Genomic DNA, 25,081 nt, shown 5'->3' on the forward strand with positions numbered 1-25,081 from the left:
TTATGTGATTTCCTCACTTCTAGTTAGCAATATCCTTAGGCTATTTGATACATCTAACTATTAACTTCGGTAGGGTAATTACCAATTTTCCAATTCCAAGCAACTACCCAAGGCTGTCTTAAGACATCAATACCTTCTGATCCTGGCACTTATCACCTCGAATGAAACAGCTTGCAAAGCATATTGTAATAAAAACAAATCAGTATCGTGTTCTCCTAACAGTTTGTTCAAATATGTAAAGTTACTTACAAACCAGTCGTCGCATTTCCGCACCTACTAAAAAGAACTGCTTGATAATTATAATTTTTCGAAACTCAAGCTTGTACCATTAAGATCATTTTCTCCCCTAGCTAAAAATATCTGACGCAAGAAAATGTAAATCCTATTTTTGCCAATGTTTGTAAAAAAGACTGAACATTTCATTTACCTAAGAAAACCTTAAAACAAATATCTTTGAAAAAAATTCACTTGACTGAGTATTTATATGCACATTGAGCTTTTTTGTCGCTCTGGCTCTGATCAACAACAAACTACAACTAATTCATTATCCGATAGTGCTGTTAGATTACACAAACGCTAACCTTCTGTTATTAGTTAAGGCCAAATTGCACCTATTCGGAAGTTCATACTCATTATTACATGTTCAATGTATTTTGAATAACACATGACAGTAATTCAAAGGAGTGTTATACCATTTAAGACCATTGGCTACTTTCCATCTCTATAGGGTTTGAAGATGAATAGTTCGAGATTTCAAAAGCAGTCTGAACATGCTGAATCTTCTTGATATACATGTTTTGGTTTACATGTTCACCACATTGTTTGTACTCGTACACCTGTGGTCGTTTTACCGAATACAAAGTCTTTGCGTTCAACCAATTGCATTTTTTCTTATTAAAACGTTACATTTTTCTCAGGTTGTTAAATAATTAGTACACAATATGAGCTTTCTCTCCAGATATGGAGTAAGGGTTGTAAAGGACTTGAAATCAGTTCTAATTTCCGTAAAAGGTCGCACGATACAATACTTAAGAAAACAACAAGACCAATATTCGTCTTCTATCATAAAAAGACATATAGAAATAGAAGAAATCTAGGATCTGTCACGAGCTGTCTCAGAATTCATTATTATATTTAAGAGTCCAAGATAAGTGTAAGTACGCAAGCCTTTGCCCAAACAAAGTGTATTTCCGATCGTTTTAATTCCGTTGGAAACTCAACGTTTTTAACTTCTTACGATAACTCCAAACTATCAAATAGTGACATCACACCCGGTTTAAAAGTCAGTTATGAAGTCATATTTATGTAATGTGGCCAAGGCGTAATTTTCGGTGTAAGTACAAACATATGGATGAAAATTTTAAGAATAATTTCAATGAGCTCAAGACAAAATATCACATTTTCCTCTCTTAATTTATAAGGAAAAGAGAATCTTATTCAAATAATCCGTTATCAATAAAAAGAAACGAGCAATAAACGTATGGCTTCCTGGAATATTACCATTTAAACAATAAAAGTTTCCAATTTCATTGTTTATTAAAGAGCGGGTAACATTCTTATATTACACATGTGTAATAAAGATTAGATACGTGATACTTTCATTAAACAGCAAACAATGTGATAGAATGAGACTATAATGAAAGAGTTTATTTTTCAGTTTTGCAATGAGTATGAACCACTTTTTACACGTCAAGATATTAAACTGGTCTAAAGGAGACAATGGTTTTACAAAAGGCAATAAGGCTAAAAAGCAATCTAAAATGAATATATTAAACAATAGCAAATTCAAACTTTGAATGTGGTGATTGTAATTTTGGATCATCATGCATCTTGTTTATTCTATAAACAACAAGTTCGAATACTGATTCGGTGGTAAAATACGGTTACTAGCCCAAATCTTATTACAATATTTAAAACACATTTGAAGTGCCATGGTCAGAATTACGTTTGCGACTTTCTGTAATGTAATAAATAAAGAAAAAATTCCAATTATCCATTAGTCCGAACATGGACAAAATTAAATATGTACACTTTTAGTTCACCAGACAGAGAAGCAGTAGTAACAATGAATAAATTCAGGAGTAGTAATGATTCCTTAACAGATGTTTTATTTCCCTAAGTGATTTTATTTTCTTGTCAGGAATTTAATTTCGGTTTCCATGGCCATTGTTTACAAACAATTTGAAATTTTAGTTCAGGCACAAGACTCAAGATTCTTAATTTGAATGTAACTGTTTTTATCGAGAATAAACATGCTTAAGCATTACCGTTCAAATATCGGACTCTAATTTACGTATAGTTTGTAAAAGAAATAGGAAGACAAAACTATGTTGCTGTCATTTAATAATGCTTTTCAAAGTCTAAGTCTAGACTTAGACATGAATTTGTTTGTAAACAGAGAAATCTGGTTATTTTTTGTACGAGTTCCTCTTTTGCTGGAGGTTCTTGCAACAGTTTTGCATTTACTTATTCTGGCACTTAACAGCTTCAATGAAAATAAGCCTACATTCTGTTCTCTGAACAACTTTAGAATCATTCCTTCAGTTCCTATTTGATTCTCTTTGTGTTGACAAAGCTAAAATGTTTCTTCTTCCCATACTCAGTTAGTCTAACTGAAGGTGCATCTACACAGTTTTTATATCTGAGATTAAAAATAGATGTCTGAAATGCTACAGAGTTTTAAAATATTCTGGTGAGATTGGTTAGTTTCATCACCTTACCCTACTCAATCTAATGTAGACAATTGAACTCTATGAAAAAGATTTTTTTTAAGTTTAGAAAGAAATTCAGTTGCTCACCTGCTTTTCTGCACATTTTAGAAAATTTGGCATCAATAAATAACAAATTATGTACCCCAACGCCTTTATATTTTTAAACTGCTCCACACAAAATAATGTGAACACAAATTGCTTTAGTTCTGTAAATGACTTGGAGACAACTATAATTGCTTAACATTTGTTACAGCTATCCTGTTATTTTTCATCAAGAGTGGTCTTGTTTGATGCAGCGGAAATATAACCGACAATTTGAAAGGCTCATTTAATGAAGTCTATTTAAAATATGTGAAAGGTGTTGGTTATTTCTGACACACATCAGAGATAAAACAAACTAGCGCGGGTAGGTGTCAAAGAAAAATGTGTTCGACCATCGACCCAATGTGTTGCACATAGAGATAAAAGGGTCCTTAAAGGAAAAATCAATAAACAGTGACATTTTATAGCACAAGCGTTGCAGCTTATCACTTTCATGATAACCTTAAAATGTACTGTACAAAGAGTACATTTAATAAAGGTTAGGTAGTTACTGGGTTGATATTAATAACCTGGTCAATATTATTTTTGTTAGGAATTTTATTAGGTTTAAAAAATATGACAACAAAAATGATTACTTGAAGTAGAACAATATAAATGTTCAACCTAATTATATATAAAAGACGAATTTAAAAATATGCTTAATGCCATTTAGATGATGACAAATACAATTCAATGTGAACCTGTATTGATATTAATGTTTGAATTGAGTCATCACGGTCATCTTCATTGTTATGCTCGTTGCCAGAAGTGGCGACAGTAGCCTAAGCAATATCAACAATATCAGCAGTGACCATTGTCACAGGGTGAGAAAAGTGTGCAGCCAGACCGGGGCTCGAACCCGGGACCCCTCGCTATCAGGGCGAGTGCTCTACCGACTGAGCTACCGGACCGCTTACACACCTCCTCACCACATGTGTAGGTATCGGTACCGTGACATACTTCCCCGCAAACTGGAAATTCGTCCTCGAATTTGAGGAACACCAGTGCTAAGGAATGCACATAATTAACACTGAGAGCGCATTATGCTGCCAAACAGTGCTGCCACGGCCCCACGTTGGGCGCCAAATGTCACAGGGTGAGAAAAGTGTGCAGCCAGACCGGGGCTCGAACCCGGGACCCCTTGCTATCAGGGCGAGTGCTCTACCGACTGAGCTACCGGACCGCTTACACACCTCCTCACCACATGTGTAGGTATCGGTACCGTGACACCATACTTAACCTAATAAGGTATAAGTTTTTCGAATGATTAAAAAATGTTTTACATACATGTGCCAGTATTCAAATAAGTATGAAAATGATAAAATGGTATAAAAGTGGCCGAAAGGTGAATCGTCACTTTCATATAATCGTTAGATATGAAAAAAAAAACTATAAAGCATCTGAGCACTTTACCACAGTCTGACATTTATTTTGTTTTAAATGTTTGTTTATCTAGCAATTATTGAAAGGAGCTGTTAACAATTAACGATAATCAACCCTTAACCTTCCTACGGAAATGATACTAAACTTTGAAGCATTTTTTTACTTTTAGGATGATTGGCATTGAAGGGAAAATTACAGTTAGAATCATGCTTTTTTGGTTCCTTTTTCATATTAACTTTATCAATCTTGGGAAAAGCTCCAAGATAGTAAATTATGTTTTAAAAGATGTATCAACAGATTTCTCTAATACCAGATGTTATGAAACATGCAGTGTATTCCTGTTGCATTGAGATTAAATTAAAGCCAATTAAATTGAATAAAATGGCTTTATAGCGAAAAAAACACAAATACAATCTGTAATATCTTCGAGTGTTTCTGACATAATTATTTACAATGTTTAACCATTACAAAAGTACTGGAGAAAAAGAGAATGACACTTTAGTATCTGTTTCAAATTTTGTGAACACGGCTGCAAATTAGGCGGGAGGTTTTATTATTGCATTACGAACTCCAATTACGCATGCATTTAGCATTTAAATATATGTGTTCATTATTACAGGTTTCACATATATTCTGTTTTCTGCAATCCCATTGCTTGTTTCAATCTATTTATCTTATAGCGGCAATATTTTATATACAACCGTTACTAATTAGGTGAGTCTAGTAACTGTTTTCCAGGGACATCCAACTGCTTTCAGAAACTGCTTTTATTTTAAATTATTGTGTAGTTTTTGAATGATCTAACAAGGATTAATTTAATGGCCAATATTGGATATGCTTTATCCCTCGCCTCGCTGATAGAAACTGTTTTAATTATGCTAATATCAAGGTGAGTTTTAAGTACAGTTATGCTATTTCAAAAACGCTTTTTTCCACAGCTTAAATTTTCGTTATAGTTCGCAAGACGTATTTATCATCGTCCTTATTATTAAGTTTAAAATGTGTTTTATGTATGATAATGAGTGTTGTATATTTCTTTATGACAAAACACGATGTACCGCGAGAGTGTTTTGTAGTGATTCCGAATAACCTGGAGAAAAACCCAGTTGTCCCTCGCTTCATATTCAATTGACAATCATGATCATATACTCGCTGATAATATATGCTGAGCGTACTGTTAGTTATATTCAAACAAATAGCGAAACATGTTTGAAGAACGTTGAAAGATTACATTAATCAACATTGTTACGACACAATTTGGTTATACTGGATATATTATCTGTCCTTAACAAAAATATAGTATATCTTTTTTGTATTTGTACGTACGGTGAGGCTTAATATTTATGTAGTATGATCCTCTGGTTATAGCGCTATAATACGTGTAAACATATCATGATATTTCTAAACGTAAATATTTAAGAAATGAAATAAGTGAAGAGTTTGTAAACATCATTTCTTCTACATTTGGATGCTAATCTTGTTTAATAATAGTTAAAACAAATTTTAAATCTTTATATGTATTTGAAATTATTCGCCATTGAAGATAGTGTTTGATTAATAAATTACGACACAAAACTCATACTCCTCTTCGTCATTTAATGTATATCTTACCATGCGGCTATTTCCCTAGGCATGCCCAATTCTCTTGAAGCGTAATATCTCTTTTTCCAGGTGTCTTCATTGCAAAGGTAATAATCCTTTCACTGCATTTATATTTCGAGCGGTGTGCTCGCTTCTCAAAGACGAATTATTTGTGGAAGGCTTGGGTTTCTAAAAAGATGTCATTCAGCTATCAGAGGATAAATTCATCTTCAACGAGGGCGGGGGAACAGTAAGGCAAAGGCCACGCATATTAAGGCAAATTTATTATATGCAAAGCCACCCCAAGCAGGAAGATTTAAAATGAATGAAAATAGGGTAAACGTTTCTATAACTTAATGATTAACAAAACAGTGTTTTCAGTCATAATAGTTTTCATATAAAAAGCCAAATCTCTAGAAAGTTTTTCTTCAATAATACACTCACCCAAAGTGCTAACGCTTCCATTAGGGTATACTTAATTTGCAAAAGGGCGCACCTTGAGTTGCTATTTTGTTATCGATAATGGAAAAGAAAACGGCAACTAATTGAAGTAAACCAAGTAAAAACGAAAACTACAAATGCGTTTCCCTCAATCTGAAACATAAAGGACGATGTCTGTCCATATTGCAAACATTGTTTACAATAGAAAGGTATACAAGTCACAGCTGTAACCCTCCCTGTTTCTGCCATGAAAGTCATGCTGTGACTTCATATAGTTTTTACGTAATGCATAACGTTAAACTAGCAAACATAGGCTACTTCAAGAACTCCGTTTCTCAGCTTCCATAGAATGTGCTGAATTTTGCGCATACTTTTCTCATTTATCAGAGGATTGATAATATTAACTCTTACTTCTGATGCAATTGCTGCAAACTCGAGTGCAAAGCTATAGATATATCATTTTGCTGATATTATATTTTACTATTGAGCACAGAAACGCTATTTTGCCAGTTATTTATTTCTCATTAGTTTTGTAAAGTTAATCACTCTGTTGATACGAATATGTTTTTTAGCAAATGCCATTATTAAGCGATTAACTATTATAATACAAGGCATTTAGGTAATAGAGTATATAGTGGACAAATATTTAATGCAGCAATATATTTATATGCGAACAAGTCAATTATCAAATATTTGAAGCTACAAAAATAGTATTAATATTCAACAATATATATAAGCTGCACATATTTCACAAATATATTCTTATGACGGAAGTTGTCAGTGTGGTTTGTTTTTGTATTGGGGCTGTACTGGGTGTACATGGTGACAATATTGTGTAAGTTTTCTTCAGAGTGAAGCTGTAGGTGGTGGTTTATTGATATTGGCACAATAATTGGTTAACATTCATTTTTGATTATCAAAAATTGTATTTAAATATTCATAAAATATCAACTCAAGTTACAGATTTTGAAATACATCTATCTCTTATATAAAATAAAAACTTAACCAATCAAGAAAATAAATTTTGGGAATGTCCCATCGAAAGAAATAAACAATGGTCACATAAAGCATACTTTGCCCGTAGATATAACAGCTGGAAGCGCCATGAACCAACATCGCACATTCCAATAAACAAAAACATATTCTTCAACGGAAAAGTGCATTGCAAAATACGTATTATGAACGTCTCAGGACCTAAGTTAATGAGAAAATTTAAAATTCATGCATGTTAATTATCGCTAGACTGATAAACACCATATATATGTTCCTTCTAATTTTATTTTACCGAGAGTTTAAAATGAAACCTCCAAAAGTATCATTTTTTATCCTATATGTATTCTGTATCAGCTTTATTGTTGTACATACACTTGTTCTTTTCGCCATCGCCGTCATATTCGAGTTTCAACAGATTAAAGATTTAAGACCAAAATATGCGGCCACACCGTTTCGGTCTGTTACAATTTAAAAATTCCGTTAACAAAAGCTCACAAAAAACACTTTTATTAATACCATCCGTATGGAACCATGTAGATATCCCATGTAACAGGGTTACAAACAATACCATTATAACGTTCAATTGTATCTTGCTATGACAAAATAGAGTTTAAGTCCAATGGGAAATGTAATTTTGGCCGTGTTACACACTGCCATGACCGTTTTCATCGTTTCACGGGCAAACGACCTTCGGTTTAGAACCAAACAACTTTTTTTGCGCTTACGAGACCAGTTTATTGTAAATTGTTAAGTAAAATTAAAGTAATTAAATTAATGTAAGGCACAAAGAAGTAAATGATTTTTTTCACACGATTGTATACATTACTTAATTCATCGAATACGCAAATCATCATACCTTTAATGATTTTGTTATTCCATGTAGTGTTGTTAATTTGATATGAATTCGCTAGAGTACTACCTTTAGCTATTCATACTTCCATGCCTTCTCGTTAAATATCTCCTTTACTGGATCTTATTTTTAAAATAAAATGATCATTATGTCCTTGGGCTGTTTGATACAACTATTAACTAAGGTGGTGTACTTACCAATTACACAATTCCGAGTACTTGCCTAAGGCTGTCTTAAGGCATCAATACCTTCTGATCCTGGCATCACCATCTCGAATTAAACAGCTTGGAAAGATTACTATAACGAGACGCACATTAGTATCGTGTTCTCCTAACAGTTTGTTCAAATATGTAAACTTGCTTACAAACCAGTCGTCGCAATTTCCACACCTACTAAAAAGAACTGCGTGATAATTATAATTTTTCGGAACCCATTCTGGTACCATTAAGATCATTTTCCTCCCCTAGCTAAAAAATATTTGATGCAGGCAAATGTAAATTCTATATTTGCCACTGTTTTGTCAAAAATGACTGAACATTTATATTTTCTAGAAAAATACTTCTTAGTTAAGGGCTTATTGCTCCAATTCGGAAGTTTATACTTAGTATTACTTGCCCAATTTATTTAAGGCTAGGTTTTGAAGATGGATGGTTTGAGATTTCAAAAGCAGTCTGATCATGCTGGATCTAGTTGATCTGCATGTTTTGGTTTACATTTTCACCACATTGTTTGAACTTGTATACCGGATACACGTTTACCGAAAAAAGTGGTTAGGTTATTATAAAAATCGGTACATTTTTCTCAGGTTGTGAAATGTTTAGTACACAATAGGAGCTTTCTCCCCACATATGATAGGTTGTTGTTCGCCATCATGCCATAATATCCCCTAGAGCCCATTATGACATGTAGGGCATAATAAACATCATCTGGCGATTGTCGCACACTTGCAAGCAGCCACCAATCATTTACCTCTCAATAAGCGTTGTGTGCCATTTAAAAGGGCATACCCATAATTACTTGTCTTTCACTCCTCGTTACAACGACCATCTTTGGCTTTTTTACATAGTTGTCTTGTATAAAAAAATAATATTTTCTCTTCTTATGATTTATAGTCGATTTTCAGTTGATTGCTTTCCCATTGTAGGTATCACTACGATTGATCGTAAAATATGTAGTTCGAGTATTGAACGCGAAAAGCTTTTTTTCTTCTTTATTATATGTCACATGGAATTCATTCGCATTACCTCTCGATTTATAATTCTATAAATATGCACTTCTTTATTATTTTAGATATATGGCGAAGTTTGCACTAGTCCTGATATTCGAGCGGATAAGAAATATCTTTACTGGGACATGATCTATAACTCATTCCAGGTATGTTGATTAAGATCGGCTAATGGCGCCATGCGACGAGTGGCTTTGTATTTTAACACGTCTGTTTTTCGAAGAAGGGGTATAGCCATTGTCATGAAAACATTGATGTCAGAGGGGGCCGCGTCGTCGGCGACGTTACACGAACAATATTGTCAAAGACATGACAATATTGTTGTCGCATGCACCAACGTCGTTGCTTAAAACCTTTCATTTACTATAACTCTAACACTGGATTGTATAATTGTTGAGTGTTGCCACTTATGCAATATTTATATACAAAAAATACAGAAACAAGTTCAGTAGGCGAAAGTTTAAACATAACAGTAATGCCACAGGGTTAACGCCAAAGACATATAACAAAAAAAGACCGACTTCGTTCAGTTATGATTGATTAGCAGTTATGTCTCAAATTTGAGAATATTCGTCTATGTTATGAGTGAATTCTTCAAAGAAAAAAATATTCTAAGCAAATAAATGCAATATATATGCAAAAGCAATATAAAAAAATGAGGCATTTAGTAAAGCCATTTAAAAAAACAACAACAAAAAAACATCATGTTTTATGGTACGGCTAAAACAAACACAACAAAAAGAACACACTGAATTTCACACTCTATTAACAGTATTCGGCATTGTAAATTAACTTTGTTTTAGAATTAACTAACAGTGTTATACTTATTTAAGCAGAACATTTTAGTAAATATAATTCAAGACATAAGATAGAAACGCATCTATCTCCAGGGTTTCCTGTTAGCAGTGCTATTCTGTTTCTTGAACGAAGAGGTAACTATGTCATTTCACAATAATTTAGTTTCTTTTGTAGGAAAGACACTATTGAAATTAACTCTGTATTAATATAAATTATGTATTAACAATTTGAAAATGGTATTTAACTAATTCGCCCTAGAATAATTATACTTAGGTTGTTCAATACCTTGCTGCAAACACTCATTATTAACGTAACCTTTACGTTGCAGAACGTTGTATGAATTTATGCTTGAAAACATTGTGTTTTTATTTTTAAGAATGAAAGGTATAAATATCATTATAATCTTTATCTTTGAAATAATCATTTCGAAATTAATTATAGATTTAGAGCGTCTGGGATTTAAACTTGTTAACGGTTTAAACCTCATAGTAATGGGTAGAAAAGCAAATGACACCATTGCAAGCAAAAATTGTGAGATAAAAGGGTGAAATTATTTTTATTCTAATGAAATGTCAATTACATAATATGATTTGAATAAAACATGTCTATTTCAGCGTTTAATTGATTCTTGTAAGGTTTTCTCAGGTGGGTTTGTATTTCGTTAAGGTTGATTGGTTTAGGTGTTATTGAGGTTAAAACTCAATTTAACAGCATTAAACACTCTACCAACACTCAGATTATATTCATTATTATTGCACAATGCTATTTTTTTTGTTCCTTTTCTTATCTCGTACGAATAGCGTCGACAAATCAGGAAGCAAATCTATTTACAAACAAAAATGAAACGACGATTATTCGTTCTACTAAGACACCAAAAGCAGTACTTGGTGTTGAGCAAATCCCTTTTTTAAATTGTGTTTTGCATGACGTTTTCAACGAGCATGTAATAAATTACTTGTGTATCATGTGGCATTCTCAAACGTGTTCCTTCGGTTAAAACAATATGCTTTCAATGCACATTTTGTCACAATGTCGCGAAAATGCGAATCTGTTAGTGCTTTATAGTCACATATTCATTGCGTTCAACCAACAATACGATATATACTTGTCATTGAAAAATGTCGATGTAATAAATGTATGTAAACTAATTGTTGTAGGCCAAAAGCTAAATTCTGCTCTGCGTGTATGAATGTACGTACTTAACTAACATAAAGGGAAATACGGGTTGAAATATAATTTACTTTATGCTTGTGGTTAAACTCGTGGACGAGTCAAGCTTTATAATATTAAACGAAAAACAAAACAAAACGATTGCCGTCTTGGATCGGTCAGCAGGTCATCAGTTCAGTTTTGTATAGTACACCCTGAGTTGTTCAAATATCCTCTCTAAGCAACTAAATATGTATAGTTTAATGTTGAGAGTTGTTTGGCAATTTTAATAATAAAAAGGATGCCTTTTGTCGAAGTGAATTTTCCGCTGTAGATATATGCGTTCACTTGAACTTATGTTTTTATTTTCCTTTTTTATTCAATTACTTTAATATATTTATTTGTGTTTATGGGATGGGACACCATTTATAAAATAACTTTATAAATGTCACAAAAGTCATATCTCGTAAGAAATCGCTGAAATTATAAACAGAGACAAACGATATTTATTCATTAATAACTTAACTGTTATATTTCTAAGCATAAAATCATCATACTATCTAAATTCATTATGAAATCATCTTTTAAATCATTTTATTATAAATTCAAGTTTGAAATACACTATTACGATATAATTGTATACAGTATTTGCTGTATTATACAAGTTACTTTAATGAGAATATTTTTTTTTTCTTCAAAGCATTGTTGAACCGATAATTGTATGCCTTATTCTTATCATGTATGTGAAGGTACTATTGTTAATATTTCTAAATATTGTGTTTGTCCTCATGGACCGTATGGCTTATAGGATTTGAAATAAACCTTCTTATTCTATATGTATAACTACTATTTGATTGTTTTACGTATACAATGATATTTTTGGCGCATTTTAACAAAAGACATTTGGGCATTTCACCGTGACTGCCTTTGCATGAACAATGAAAGATAATTAAAATAATGATTTCTGCATTTCAATCATGATTCATATGTTTGTACTATATCATCTTTGGAACCGGGAAAATGTTATTGAATCAACATCAACAACTGCTAAATTTACATCCTATCATCATTTTTTTTATTGTGTAAGGGTAAAAGTCCGAAAGATGTCCATCAGATCCTAGAAAGAACAGTCCGGGGCACGTTTATTCAAATCATAATGTTTTAGAGTGAAGCTGACAATTCAAATTAAAAAAAAAAAAATAGCAATACAGTTCCTGTTCTTTCCTCTGTCATCAAATCGCTATTCTTTGGCAAATTAAAAGTTGGTTTTAAAAAAAGCGAAGCGTTTAATTTTTACCAATTATGGTTTTACATGTAAGACCTATAGAAAAACTTTAACATCATAAGTTCAATAGTTTGATATCAATAAAATAGAGACAAAACTTTACAACAGAAGATAAACTTCAAGGTAAAAAGAAAAAAAAACGACCAATTTCTAATAAAAATGCATAAAATCCCGCTGAATTGATTGAAGAGAATGCAAGATCTATCACAGATTTAACAGTATTAAAACTGTTTTGAAATAAATACAACAAAACAAACATTGTCCATGTTTTTATGTTACTGTGAAATTCCCTGATTTTGCCAATTCCATGATCAGTGCCACGGATTATTTTGCACTATCGCTTTATCTGAACAGAGACGCAATATAATGCGACAATTAAATTTGAATTATTGCGACAACCATTTCACAATTAAATCCAATATAGCTCATACCACGGAAGGAAATATTATTTGAAAGTTGAGACATATTGCTGGAGTGGACACGACTTCAGTTTACATCCACGCGAGACACCAATTAGAATAACGGCTGCAAATAAATGTCCCTGCAGTTTCTTTTGGTTTTGCTCGTTTCCGCAATAAGCATTGTCTATTCGATCATTTTTGTCTTCTATAGAAAGATATTTAACAAATTGGTTCATCTGTACAATCACCTGTAGCGTCCATTAAAAGTTTCATTGTCAAGCAAATTAGCCCACAAGTTCATTACAAATTGCCATAAAACACAAAAACTTAAATCATTATAAAGCCTTGCAACATACCATAATCTAATTGTATCTTCGGAATCCGATCATTTCCATCTGTTTATTGAAGAAAATATACTGATATCTATGATGATAAAACCATGCTATACAATCATATCGGAAATAATTATCTTTGGAAATCATTCAAATCATGTGTCACAGAGTATACTTTCAAACAGTAATATCGACGATATATATATATCGAGTGTTATCAGTATAATGTGTTACCAGTATTATCAGTAGATGATATCATTTGATTTTTACATCTATGGTCTTGACATTTACATCTATATATATATATATATATATATATATATATATTCGCCTTTGTGTACTCGGCCGCTATAGGCATAATGTGTTGCCTGCTGCATTCAAATCCCAAAAGCGGATATAACGCAAATGCAAAGCTCATGGCCTCGCCTTTCTGCAAATGCCAGTCTGTATAACAAATGTTTCTCATCAGGTCTTGATTCTCAAAATGGCATTATTAATAATAATAATAGCATAACTTTCACATAATCAAAAACACAACGAATATGGTAAACCTTTTCCAGCCTTATTTTTTACAAGATTCTGGGGCCCGTTTCAATAAAATATTTTAATCATACACCTTAAGATGCGTTAGAGTTCAGCCGTAAAATTACGGTCAAAATCTATGCCACAAAGTAAATCATACGACCTTTATTGAAAGGGGGACAACCAGGTTTAGGTTTCTCGGAAAGTTTCATTGCAAAATCAAATATATTGTGATTTCTTTTTCTAGGTAATTCGTTGTAAGAGGAATTGTGTAGGATATCAATAAACATGACGTCACATCCGCTGCATCATGACTACAACGGCATATATGTTCTAACATGAAATGAAAATGACAGAGATGCCTTTCAAACGAGTGAAAATGGTCCTGCACACCCAATATCAACAATTCACACGTCCAGTGTCACTAATATACAGGGTATTCATTTCTGGTCATATATAATTACTAGCATTATCATTAAACAGCAGTGCCACATACTCGACATTATTGTCAATTAGATACTGAATAAGAATAATGTTCGTGAGAAGTGGCACACTCTGCGAAACTTGATTGATATTGTAACTTTAAAATCGTTTTTCTGTACACGAGGTCATATGTCGTTTTCAGTTTGGGATTTTCTATACATCATTACATCATGTTGTGTTATTGTTGTTTAATACATAAACAATACACAAAATAGCACGTTTATTATGACCGTTTGCGATTGAGACATATGCTGGTGTGTGTTGTTTTGTTTTTTATTTAAGCATTGGGATCGCCTGAGCCTTGAACATAACTCATCTGTAACGAGATTTATATCCCGAAGATATGGTTAAATATTAGTTCCATTTTGAAAAAATTAAACTCTTGCATGTTTGTAAACCAACTGCGAAATAAAGTTTTATGATGGATAGGATTTGATTTCGCAAGAAATAAATTATTCAAAACCAACTTCCGTTGATATACAAAATCAAACATTTTCAGCGTTAAATATGGGACGCTTCATAAAGAAAATTGCTAACAATTTCACATACGTTTAATATAGTCATGTTACAAATAACTTAATCAAAATGATTAAATTGCATATTTTTTATCGTATATGAGCCTAGGTTTAAATTGTGTTTCTTTTTTTTTTGTTCAACAATCCAGGCGTTATATGGTGTATAGATCTCGTAACAAACATACATATACATTTAAGTTGCCCAAATACATGTCTAGTTCACCACACAATGACTATCTGAGCCACCGAAGATTATACCAATGGACCATCATGATTGCTTTGTGAATACACTTTCTATCTCGAGACGCTGGGGCCAGGAAGTGGTAATGCAAGTTTGACACGAGATCAAGGACCTTCAATACTTAAAAAATATAGATTAAATTAACACCAATAAGTCAGTTGTAGCGTAACAGCTACTGAACTCTCAGAACTTTATAGAACTCTTTAAGTTATTAATCAACGATTGTTTCAATGTTCATTCTTTACTTAAAATAGTCTTTTTAAATATAATAATACAGTTTAAGTACAATATAACGTTCTAATCTCATCCCAAAAAGGACTCAACGGAACCCCGAGTTCACCTGGCCCTCTCTGCTTCACATTTCAAAGCACACATGTTTTTGTAATTAAGAGGACAACTTATGCATTCCTGTGCATTTGTACCAATTCGGCTGTTAATCACTTCCGCATTTCTTTACAATCGAATATGACCAACAATAATTACTAAATATTCAGTATGAAGACAAATATCCATTTAAATAAAAGCTAATTATATCATAAAAATTAACCTTAATAAGATCATTATTTTACACTAATCTCTTTCTTTTTTGATCAAGATTTTTATGAAAATCTTTGCTTCAACCCCAAACAATAGTTATCATAATGTTACACAGTAATAGATAGGTCATCCTATTGATTGAAACAGAAAATGCTCTGGAAATAAACATTTGTCTAATATTGCTATTTAAAAGTCATTCGATCGATAAGATGAAGTAAAATTGGAAAGGCGGAAATGCGACGAAATCATGTTTTTATTTTTTAACACTCAAGGATTTGGGTATCTAAATAAAAGCAGTGACCGTCATCTTCTTTCTTTACGATATTGAACTGAAATGAAATTTGTATTTCCACTGAGTTGATATGAAGTTAATGAGTCGAAACTGTTTTTTCTTCACATAGCAATAAGGACTATGACCTTGACAGTTATAAACACAAAGGCAAACCCTAATACGCTTGCTAAAAACAGGTTCCACCACTATCCATCATTTCCTAATAAAGGTTTTGAACGGACACATTAGTTCATCTCAGTGACTGTGACGTTGGCCTGGATACCTATCCACAATCCAAAGTTTGATCAGCATAAAAACTACCTACAATATTTCACTATTTACAGCAACTGTCGATTGACATAAACATTTACAAATCCATCACTCTACATCGCAAGACAAGCGATTTGCAGACAATGCAGCGGAATGGTAATGCAAACAAACAAGAGTCTATTGAACCCTTTTTGCTTTTGTATTCCTGTTATATCTGGAAGTTGAGGGCGAATAAAGACAATTTAATTGTTCCGAAAAACAACAACACACATGACAGATTGCAGCTTGAGTTAAGATAGTATTTTGAAAATGATTTAAACAGTTTGGACAATTTCTTTATCTTTTTGATAGTTAAGGCGACTATGCTTTCTGAAGACACATACCGTCGATAATAATATAGCGATTAAGTAGATGATGACGATTGTCAGATTATTGCCATCACTCACACGCTTTTTCGCCGCTACAAAATAAATAAACCTGTTATACCTGTGCTGCTGATGAGACGAATACAACAAACTGGCCAATCAATGGGTTTGGCGCTCTACATGCATTGCAAAAACGCAGTTACCGAAATAATTTATTGCGCTTACATTGTCTTAGAAAACAATACTGATATGATATCGAATAAGAATCACAATATGAACACTATTCTTGTAACGAAAATTGCTTTCCTTTTAAATTGTGACGTCAAAACCGAATAAATGACGACATTAAAACTTTAAGAAACAGAAATTGATGTTTTATAAACGTTTTACAAGAGAGCAAGAAGAAATATCACGAATACCTCTTATGATATAAATGAAAAAGAACTACTATTTTGATATCAAAATATAGTTTTATCATGTTTACAAAATGAGAAATGAATTACCAATCAAGCAATTATTATTCCCAATTAATTGTTTCCAAACATGCATAGAGATATAGCCAGAGCTGTAGTACAAAAGTGATGTGCAGACAAATGCGTGAGGGTTAAAAACCGGAAATAATGTAAAGCATGTGAAGAAAAACATCCTAAACCAACACTCAATTAAACAATATTTGATTTTGCTTAGGAGCTAAATCCAGAGATTGTTTACATCTCAGTAGTTTAAAACGTAACACAAACATGAACGAAACGGGGTTATATCGGAACACATTTTGAATACGTCTCAAAATGCAAAGTCTAATTGTGGATAGCCTTTATCATCGCCTAACAATTTGGATATCAGCAGTGGTATCCACCCAAGAACCGATTTTGATGATGTTATCAACATTTCTCATGTATTTACATAAGGGCGTTAAATGCAACTTCGCAAATATCCATTTTTTTATAAATAATATGTTTCTACTTACCCGATGTCTGTTAATACGATAACATTATAGTCACAAGTAGTCAGTCATATATGTTATTGAAAATTACGTTTTTTTTGTGTGTTTTTCGTTTCTTTTTGGGGCCTCGAGGACCCCATTTTTTTTATTTACCTCGTAATAGGGACCATGGGCCCTTACAACAGGAATGCCATACTACAGTGTGCATGCAATTATCAAGTTTCAAAATAACAATTTTAACCATGTTAAGATATTAGGGATGGCAACGAGTACTCGATCGAACGTCCGAGTACTCGAGTACCAAATCATTACTCGAGTACTCGGATTTTTTTTTAAATCTATAAAAATCACCAAATACACGATTTACAGACAAATTTTCAGATCTGGTTAGTTGCCAAGAGGACAATTTACGGTCCCTCTAATCTCCGCTGTGTACACAATTGACCTCAATCAATTAGTTGACAGCTGTTGTGATAGTTGCAAACTGTCAACAAAGGACCCCTATTTCAAAAGAGCGAACGTTACGCGAATTTATTTCTTAATGGGCGTATATTTGCAATGATTATCACAATTGATTGGTTGATATTTTAAATCAAGAACTATGAATATTAATGAGGTAAACAACAATTACACATTAAGAAAAACTATCATTTAAAAAAAATGTAGAATAAACAACTTAACAACTGAACTTCGTATTGAATTTCGTTCACTATTTTAATGTATGCTATTAATTTTCGTTCATTGTAATTCTGGTTGTTGTTCATTTCTGCAGTGCATACTTGTGTAAAATGAAACGAATAAGACAAATTAAAAGCCTGAAACAACATTTGTTTTCTTTTTATATCATGCTTTGTTAAAATACGTAATGAAAGTTTACTTTAAAGGTGAAAATGACCAATAATACGACCAACGCACAATATACGTCATTAACGATACATGTATACACAATCTTGTCTTTGCGAACACATATTTAATTTTTCCGAGTAATCGAATAACCGAGTACTCGATCGAACGATCGTCCGAGTACTCGAGTATTAATTTTACTACTCGTTGCCATATATACGTATACGTATACGTCAGCAAACCATTGTATATATATAATGGTTTGCTGATGTTGCCAGAAGCAAAAGTAAATTGATTATCTACCTAGGTCAACATAAAACCCAGTTGTACAATTAGAAGATTTAACATGTAATAATGTTTTACCGAATTTAAAAAGTACATGTAATATTTGCTAATTCTAACTCAATCCTTACTTTTTACACCCATTACTCAATAATGAAACAATGAAAGCGTCAACCAGTTTACAAACTGTACTTGGCCTAAATGAAACATTCCCTCACTGCCAAAGTTAACATAATAATTATTTGGTATTCAATTTACATAATATTTTTGCTTATATTTTATTTTATTATATTATGTTTGTAAGTTTAGATACCTGACATGTTTATATGTATAACTATATGTATTACGACGATGTACACATGTATAAGTCGAATAAACTGTCTGTTCTGTTCTGTTCCTAAACATAAAAAGTTTGACATATAAATACAAAATATCAAATGATTTTAAACCTCAACTCAAGTGATTTAATTGATCACATAACATTAAGTGTCGTTAAATAATGAACGTTAATAATTACAATTACCACCTCCGTATAGTAATTTATCAATGCAATTAATATGGCCTATTTTTAAACACAACAACATTTGTTTTTATCAAGGTTTACTTATAAACCCCACGTTTGACACTATTCGTGAAGTACGTAAATATGTTTTTGTAATAATTTGACAATTTGTAAGGAATTACCATACCATCGGCAAATAACATTTATTTAAAGATTATACCGCTGTTAACGTCAAATGTCGAAAACATATCTCAAATTTCCAAACATGCAAAGAAATTGTAAAGGCGACAACACGTCGCCTTGTTTCAAACAAACATAGTATGGTAAACATCATTTTACACAACTAGCCTAGGGTTTCTTATGCTGTGCAAGCTTATATTTAATTTGAGCAGATTTTTAACGGAGCAAAATGAAAAGTTCTAAATTATATATTTTACTTATTTCTGATATTTTCCGTTTTGCATGATAAACGAATATTGAGGAAATGGTAATGTTCGCCTTTAAAACATTCTTTAAAAAATGTTGTTACTAAACCTTCTTATGCATTATTGCGAATCATTAAACGCTTTGCTGTAACAGATCGTATTTGAAATTGATAATATTTAGTAAATAAGACAAATGAATAACATGTGGATATATATTCAAATTACATAAAACAAATTTTCAAGTTTGCCTTAATATTTCATCACCTATGTAACCTCAAGGACACCATGTTAAAGCAATAACAACACAGCGTTATTGCAAGGCCAATGCAAATTTAAACCTCAAGGCATTTTCACCTTATCTCATCATCTATCTTCAAACATACAGGACCTAGGGACACCATATCCATTCATTTTTGTAAACATAAAATACAAAACAGAGGAAAACAACGTAACAAGTTAAATAAATATAACACAAATTGTTTCCATTAGAAAGCGAAAATTATTACATTTATGACACTCTCTACCCTATGCATTACAAATAAGCATATTAAATGCATTTTTATAGTTTAATATCCCAAACAAATAGCCCTGACATTAAAGGAGACTATGACTATATTACAGTTACTAATGTATTATAACTTAGACCTCCTGTGTAAATTGTTAATTCTTAAACACAAGATTGATAAGGAGTATGCAAGTCAATTGTGTTAAGCAAAGGATCCACGAACGAAACACATTAAAAGTGCAATGACAGCTCACTCAATTCAACTGATAAATGTACACATGTAGGCATTGTACTTAATTTGTACATTGTCGTGTTATGACAATATACAGAAACGCTCACGCAAAGACGATCCTCATTATTCGGTGTTCTAAGTGGCGAAAGAAATTCATGAGATGTGAATCCCCCTAATTCTTGGTTCCATCGTCATTGAAACGTCGTTTCCAATAGTCATTGTTGGAGCTGAACTATTGAACAATATGTCCAGGGTCGATATTCTTTTCCTTGAAAGATTTGAAATTAATGTATTTAGCATCTTCCTGAGACAACACGTACATCTATGGCCTGGGACTCTTCAATACTATTTTGATCTTCCGCCTATGCATTTATACGGTCATTTATAATACGCGAGAAAATCTTATGCATTACATTGATTAATGAAATGCAAAGAGCGTTATATAACTCACTATAACTAAATTTTGTCTGCTGGGAAACGTTATAATTACATTTCGTTCATGTTATTTGCACCCAGAAATAGCAATATTTGATAAATCTAACAAAAATAATTGAAAAGCATCAAAGCCACCGACTCGAGGCCATTTAGTAGTAAAAATTTAAATTATTATCAACGGAATATTGGAACTTTATCTGAGGTAAAGTATCCTTTGGGAAATGAGTTATGTATTGCCGTTATTCTAAAACTTGAAAGTTGACCAGCTATTGCTTTAAAATTTTCAAACCGAAATCAATAACTATCATAAATAATACATGTTTCACCAAACAGATCTGAGCAATAAGCACAAATAAACACGGCTGTCAGTACGCAAATTTATGGGGATATTAGTTAAATAAAAGCAAATGCTCATATCTCATTTTCGGAAATCGTCAAACAGCAAATAACTCTATAATTACTGCTTCGTTAACCAAAATACCAAACCATAATAATATAGCTCTGTCAACAAAGCGTACTCTTATAACGCTATCAGCGTAAAACATACGCGACTATCTCGATCTGATTCTGCTGCACATTTCGGTATTAAAATTCACTAGTTTTGTAAATGTGACTGGGTCGTGGACAAAGATCAACCATCGCTATTTTCATTGCTTGAAACTAGTGACTCAACAAATGTTATATTAGAGACGTTTGCAATGTCGTTGGTTGTCTGTTTGTCTTGATCATCATTAATATTTAAAGCATTGAACACGAGTAGTGTTTTTGGGTCCCTGTAGTTTCCATTACATTTACTTTTAGCTTGTTTGTTTGATACACGAGAAAGTATAAGGCATTTGTACAGCTTTTGCGTCGTTGTCATCGGCATTCAAAGCCATTAACCATTCAAGGTATTCACATGAAATTTGGTACACATGTTGCCAACGACAATGCGTTCATATCATAAAGGTCCATAAACCTGGCAACTATTGAGTCATGCCACTTTTTGACTGAATAACAATATCCGTCAATGCGCTACGGGAGGATCGGGGAAAAACACAGGAAAGCAGAAAATGTGGGAAAATACCACTTGATCTCCACACTGATCGTCCACCTGGCTCGCATAAGTGTAATGTCGCCGCTACACAACTTGATATTAAAATTGATACGAAAATTAATAGTTGAAATAATATAGTTGAAATAATACTTTATATAAATTTTGCTGCCTTGATGCGCTTAAATCACAGTATTACGTCAAGTCGTAGAACAATTTCAAATAAGATGTTAGACAGATAAAATGTGCGGCCTTACGTAGATTTCGCTGAATTTGTGCGTTGCTGAATTAATATGTTGCTAGATTTTCAAAACTATATATAGTTAGTATTTTCTCGTAAAAATGTCGAATCCTTTTGGAAACTGCTAAAAGGTTGCCTGCGTATTTATATAACGGATCCGCTCACGTGGACCCTGAACATGGCGTAACTATTTCCAAGGTTGTTTAAAGATGATCAGTCGAATCTGACGAAGCTTGTATGCGGATGTAATATATCATTTATACATCAGCCTTTCAAATTCTGAAATAATTACTAAATGCTTTCTGAAATTAAAGATTGTGAAATCACAAGGGCCCGATATATTTAGTCCTGATTTTACGAGTGTTGCCTCTAAACAGGTTTTTTTTTTAATTTTCCCTGTGTTTTCTATTGTATGTATGAATACAGGAATCCAGATATTATAGAGGGATGATGTTTTTGTCCCCGTGCAACAATCTGACGATAAAAAAATACATCTAACGATGTAGGGGCTCTGGAAACCATATTCGGGATCGAGTGCGCTCTCACCCGATATGGTTTCCTTTGTACAGTAAATCCCCTATCGGGCCACCTACTAACCCCGTAACTTATAAAATTCGGTGTGGTAAAATGCTATTTATTTTTTTCGAGTATTGCCATCTTAAATCGTCATACAATTGCCATTCAAGAATAAAATAAGATTCATTTTCTAATAAATTATATGCAAGACATTTTCTATCACAGTGCGGTAATGCTACTGGTTTGTGCGATCTATCGGTTTCAATCTCTAACACATTTGCAGATGCTCTAATTCTCGACAAAGCAGTCCTAAATTTCACTATTTTAACACCTGACAAATAAGACTGCAGTTCAAAATCTGCAAACAGTATGTATGATCTCGCCCCAGTGGATTCACTCATTAAACTGGTTGATCCATATGTTTAAAATAGTATGTTATGGAAACTTGAATATATAGGTTTACAACACGAATAGCCATATCATAACAGCAATTGTTTTTTTTTGTTGTTTTTTTCAGACGTTCGAAGTTGCATTAGGTAGATGTAGTATCTGTCTCAAAGTGAAAGTGGTGCCTAGTTTGATTATATTTGATTAAATTGAAATATGAACAATAAAAATAACGATTGCTTTGGTCATATTTAAAGTGCATACTCTTATCATTTTTAAACATAGATGTGTATCAAAATTAAAAATAAGTATGTTACTTATGTTGCAAAAATCTGCTATCGTCCTTTAAAGGCACACAATATAGGCTGATGCAAAAACTATTTTTTTAATTATACGAGGGATGATCCAAAATAAACAGGATTGTTCTCACATAACCAATATGGTTTAATATTTATGCATCAAAATATACATTAACAAGACGTGGATAGTATCCGCTACAAACACTGACAATTTCATGAAAATAGTACGTATGTTGCAAAAGTTACAGGGCTCTGAACAAGGTCACTAACGCAGACCCGGCGGGTTAAAACGGTATATATATTGTTACACTTGACCACTCAATGTTGTTATGAGTACGCCAGTCCTGTTTATTTTGGATCATCCCTCGTAATGCATTATTATCATATATATTTATTTATCAAAACAAAAAAGCACATGCTTTGTCAACAAATTAAATAGAAAAAGGATATTTTAGCGATTTTTAATTGGGTAGCTTATGGCCCAAAGCTACTAATTGAAGAAAAAAAAACGTTTATAAAAGCTATTCTTGTATCAGTACATGAATCATATGCCCATAACATTTAGTGTGCGTCATTAGAGGTTCTACTGTGATCACCATACGGTTGTCTGTAAACAGATAATTTTGCCGATCAATGCTATGCAATCCCTGTAAGCTGACGTTGCTAAGAGTAAGCAAAGGGTTATTTACTCTCAGAATCTCCGTGTATGCAGTTGGATTTCAGGTATTTGATTAAGTGTAAGTGATTACCTAAATTTCTTGGTTATTGTGCGTGTTATCAAACTAAAATTCCTATTTTAAAAAAAGTGTTCTTTAAATCATGGAAACACTAATCTATCGTGATTAACCTGGAATTGAATTTTGCCGAAATTAACCATTTAAATCCTGGAAACACTACTCTATGGTGATTAACCTGTAATTATATGCAATTGAATTTTTGCCGCAATTTACCGTTTACGTATTATACAGAGGTCAAGGTGTCAACCACAAAGCATGTCAAAACAATTAAGAATAAGAACATGCCAAATTGATTACATATTTCATGCCACAACGTGAGAAGGTTTTTAGCTTCCCAAATATTAATTAATCTATTTAACAAAATTGAAAATAAGCCGAAACATTATTTTCTAGATATCAATAAAATTAGTTTATGTGTAATGTAGTGTGTACAAATATATAATAAACAAGCTAAAGTGCCATTACATTGGAAAAGATGCGATTGCTCTTGTTTATACAGTTTCAGTCTCAGTTTGTTTTGTAATATCAGCAAATACATGCCTTTGGCCAAACACAAACATTGCAATCCAGACACAGAAGAAAAAAATACACACATTTATATTTGACAAAGTACAAAGTATATGAATATATTTACACCTCAACTTCCATTCCTTAAATGAACTGCCTTTCGGCAATTGCATTCATCAATCGATGAACGCAACATCTTCGGATATGTTCGGATCGTAATTCATTGCATAACAATATACATGAAAGCTATTGATCTTGTTATTGGTTGTATTGTGTCTGCAGGTCCCGTAAAATATAGCTCAACATTTTTAAAAGTGTTAGTTTAAATATATTGGTACCAGAAGTGTTTCAATTTTACGTTTTAAAGTGATTTCAAGTAGTTGATCATTTCCCGCGTTATTGTGACGTCATTTGAAAAAAAAATGATTTCGGTTATAGTCGGGTCGTTCTATTTACCGAATGGGTAAGAACGGGTTACTGAAAGGTTTTCTTAAATGAAAAGAAGTATTTTTTTAACAATTCTTGAATGAAATAATGAACTATTGGTGTAAATATAAGGAATGAATTGCGTGGTTGATGTCATTATCGGGGATATGAACGCAATTGGGATGGTCAAAGTACGCGTGGAGTCCTTCGGACTCCACACACATTGACCAACCCAATTGCGTTCATACCCCGATAATGACATCAACCCCGCAATTCATTCCTTAAATCAAATGAACAAAGCAATATATTGTATCAGATCAAGAAACAACGACAG

The 25,081-nt window shown here is 32.6% G+C and overlaps 1 non-coding gene across 1 annotated transcript; it reads right to left on the reverse strand.

The window, feature by feature from the left end:
• Positions 1 to 3,630: 3,630 nt before the first annotated feature.
• On the reverse strand, positions 3,631 to 3,703 carry Trnas-uga (transfer RNA serine (anticodon UGA)). The gene has a single exon. It is a non-coding gene; the product is annotated as a tRNA-Ser (tRNA).
• Between the last annotated feature and the right edge of the window lie 21,378 nt (positions 3,704 to 25,081).

The sequence above is a fragment of the Mya arenaria genome, chromosome 12, assembly GCF_026914265.1.
Source record: "Mya arenaria isolate MELC-2E11 chromosome 12, ASM2691426v1".
NCBI lineage: Eukaryota > Metazoa > Mollusca > Bivalvia > Myida > Myidae > Mya > Mya arenaria.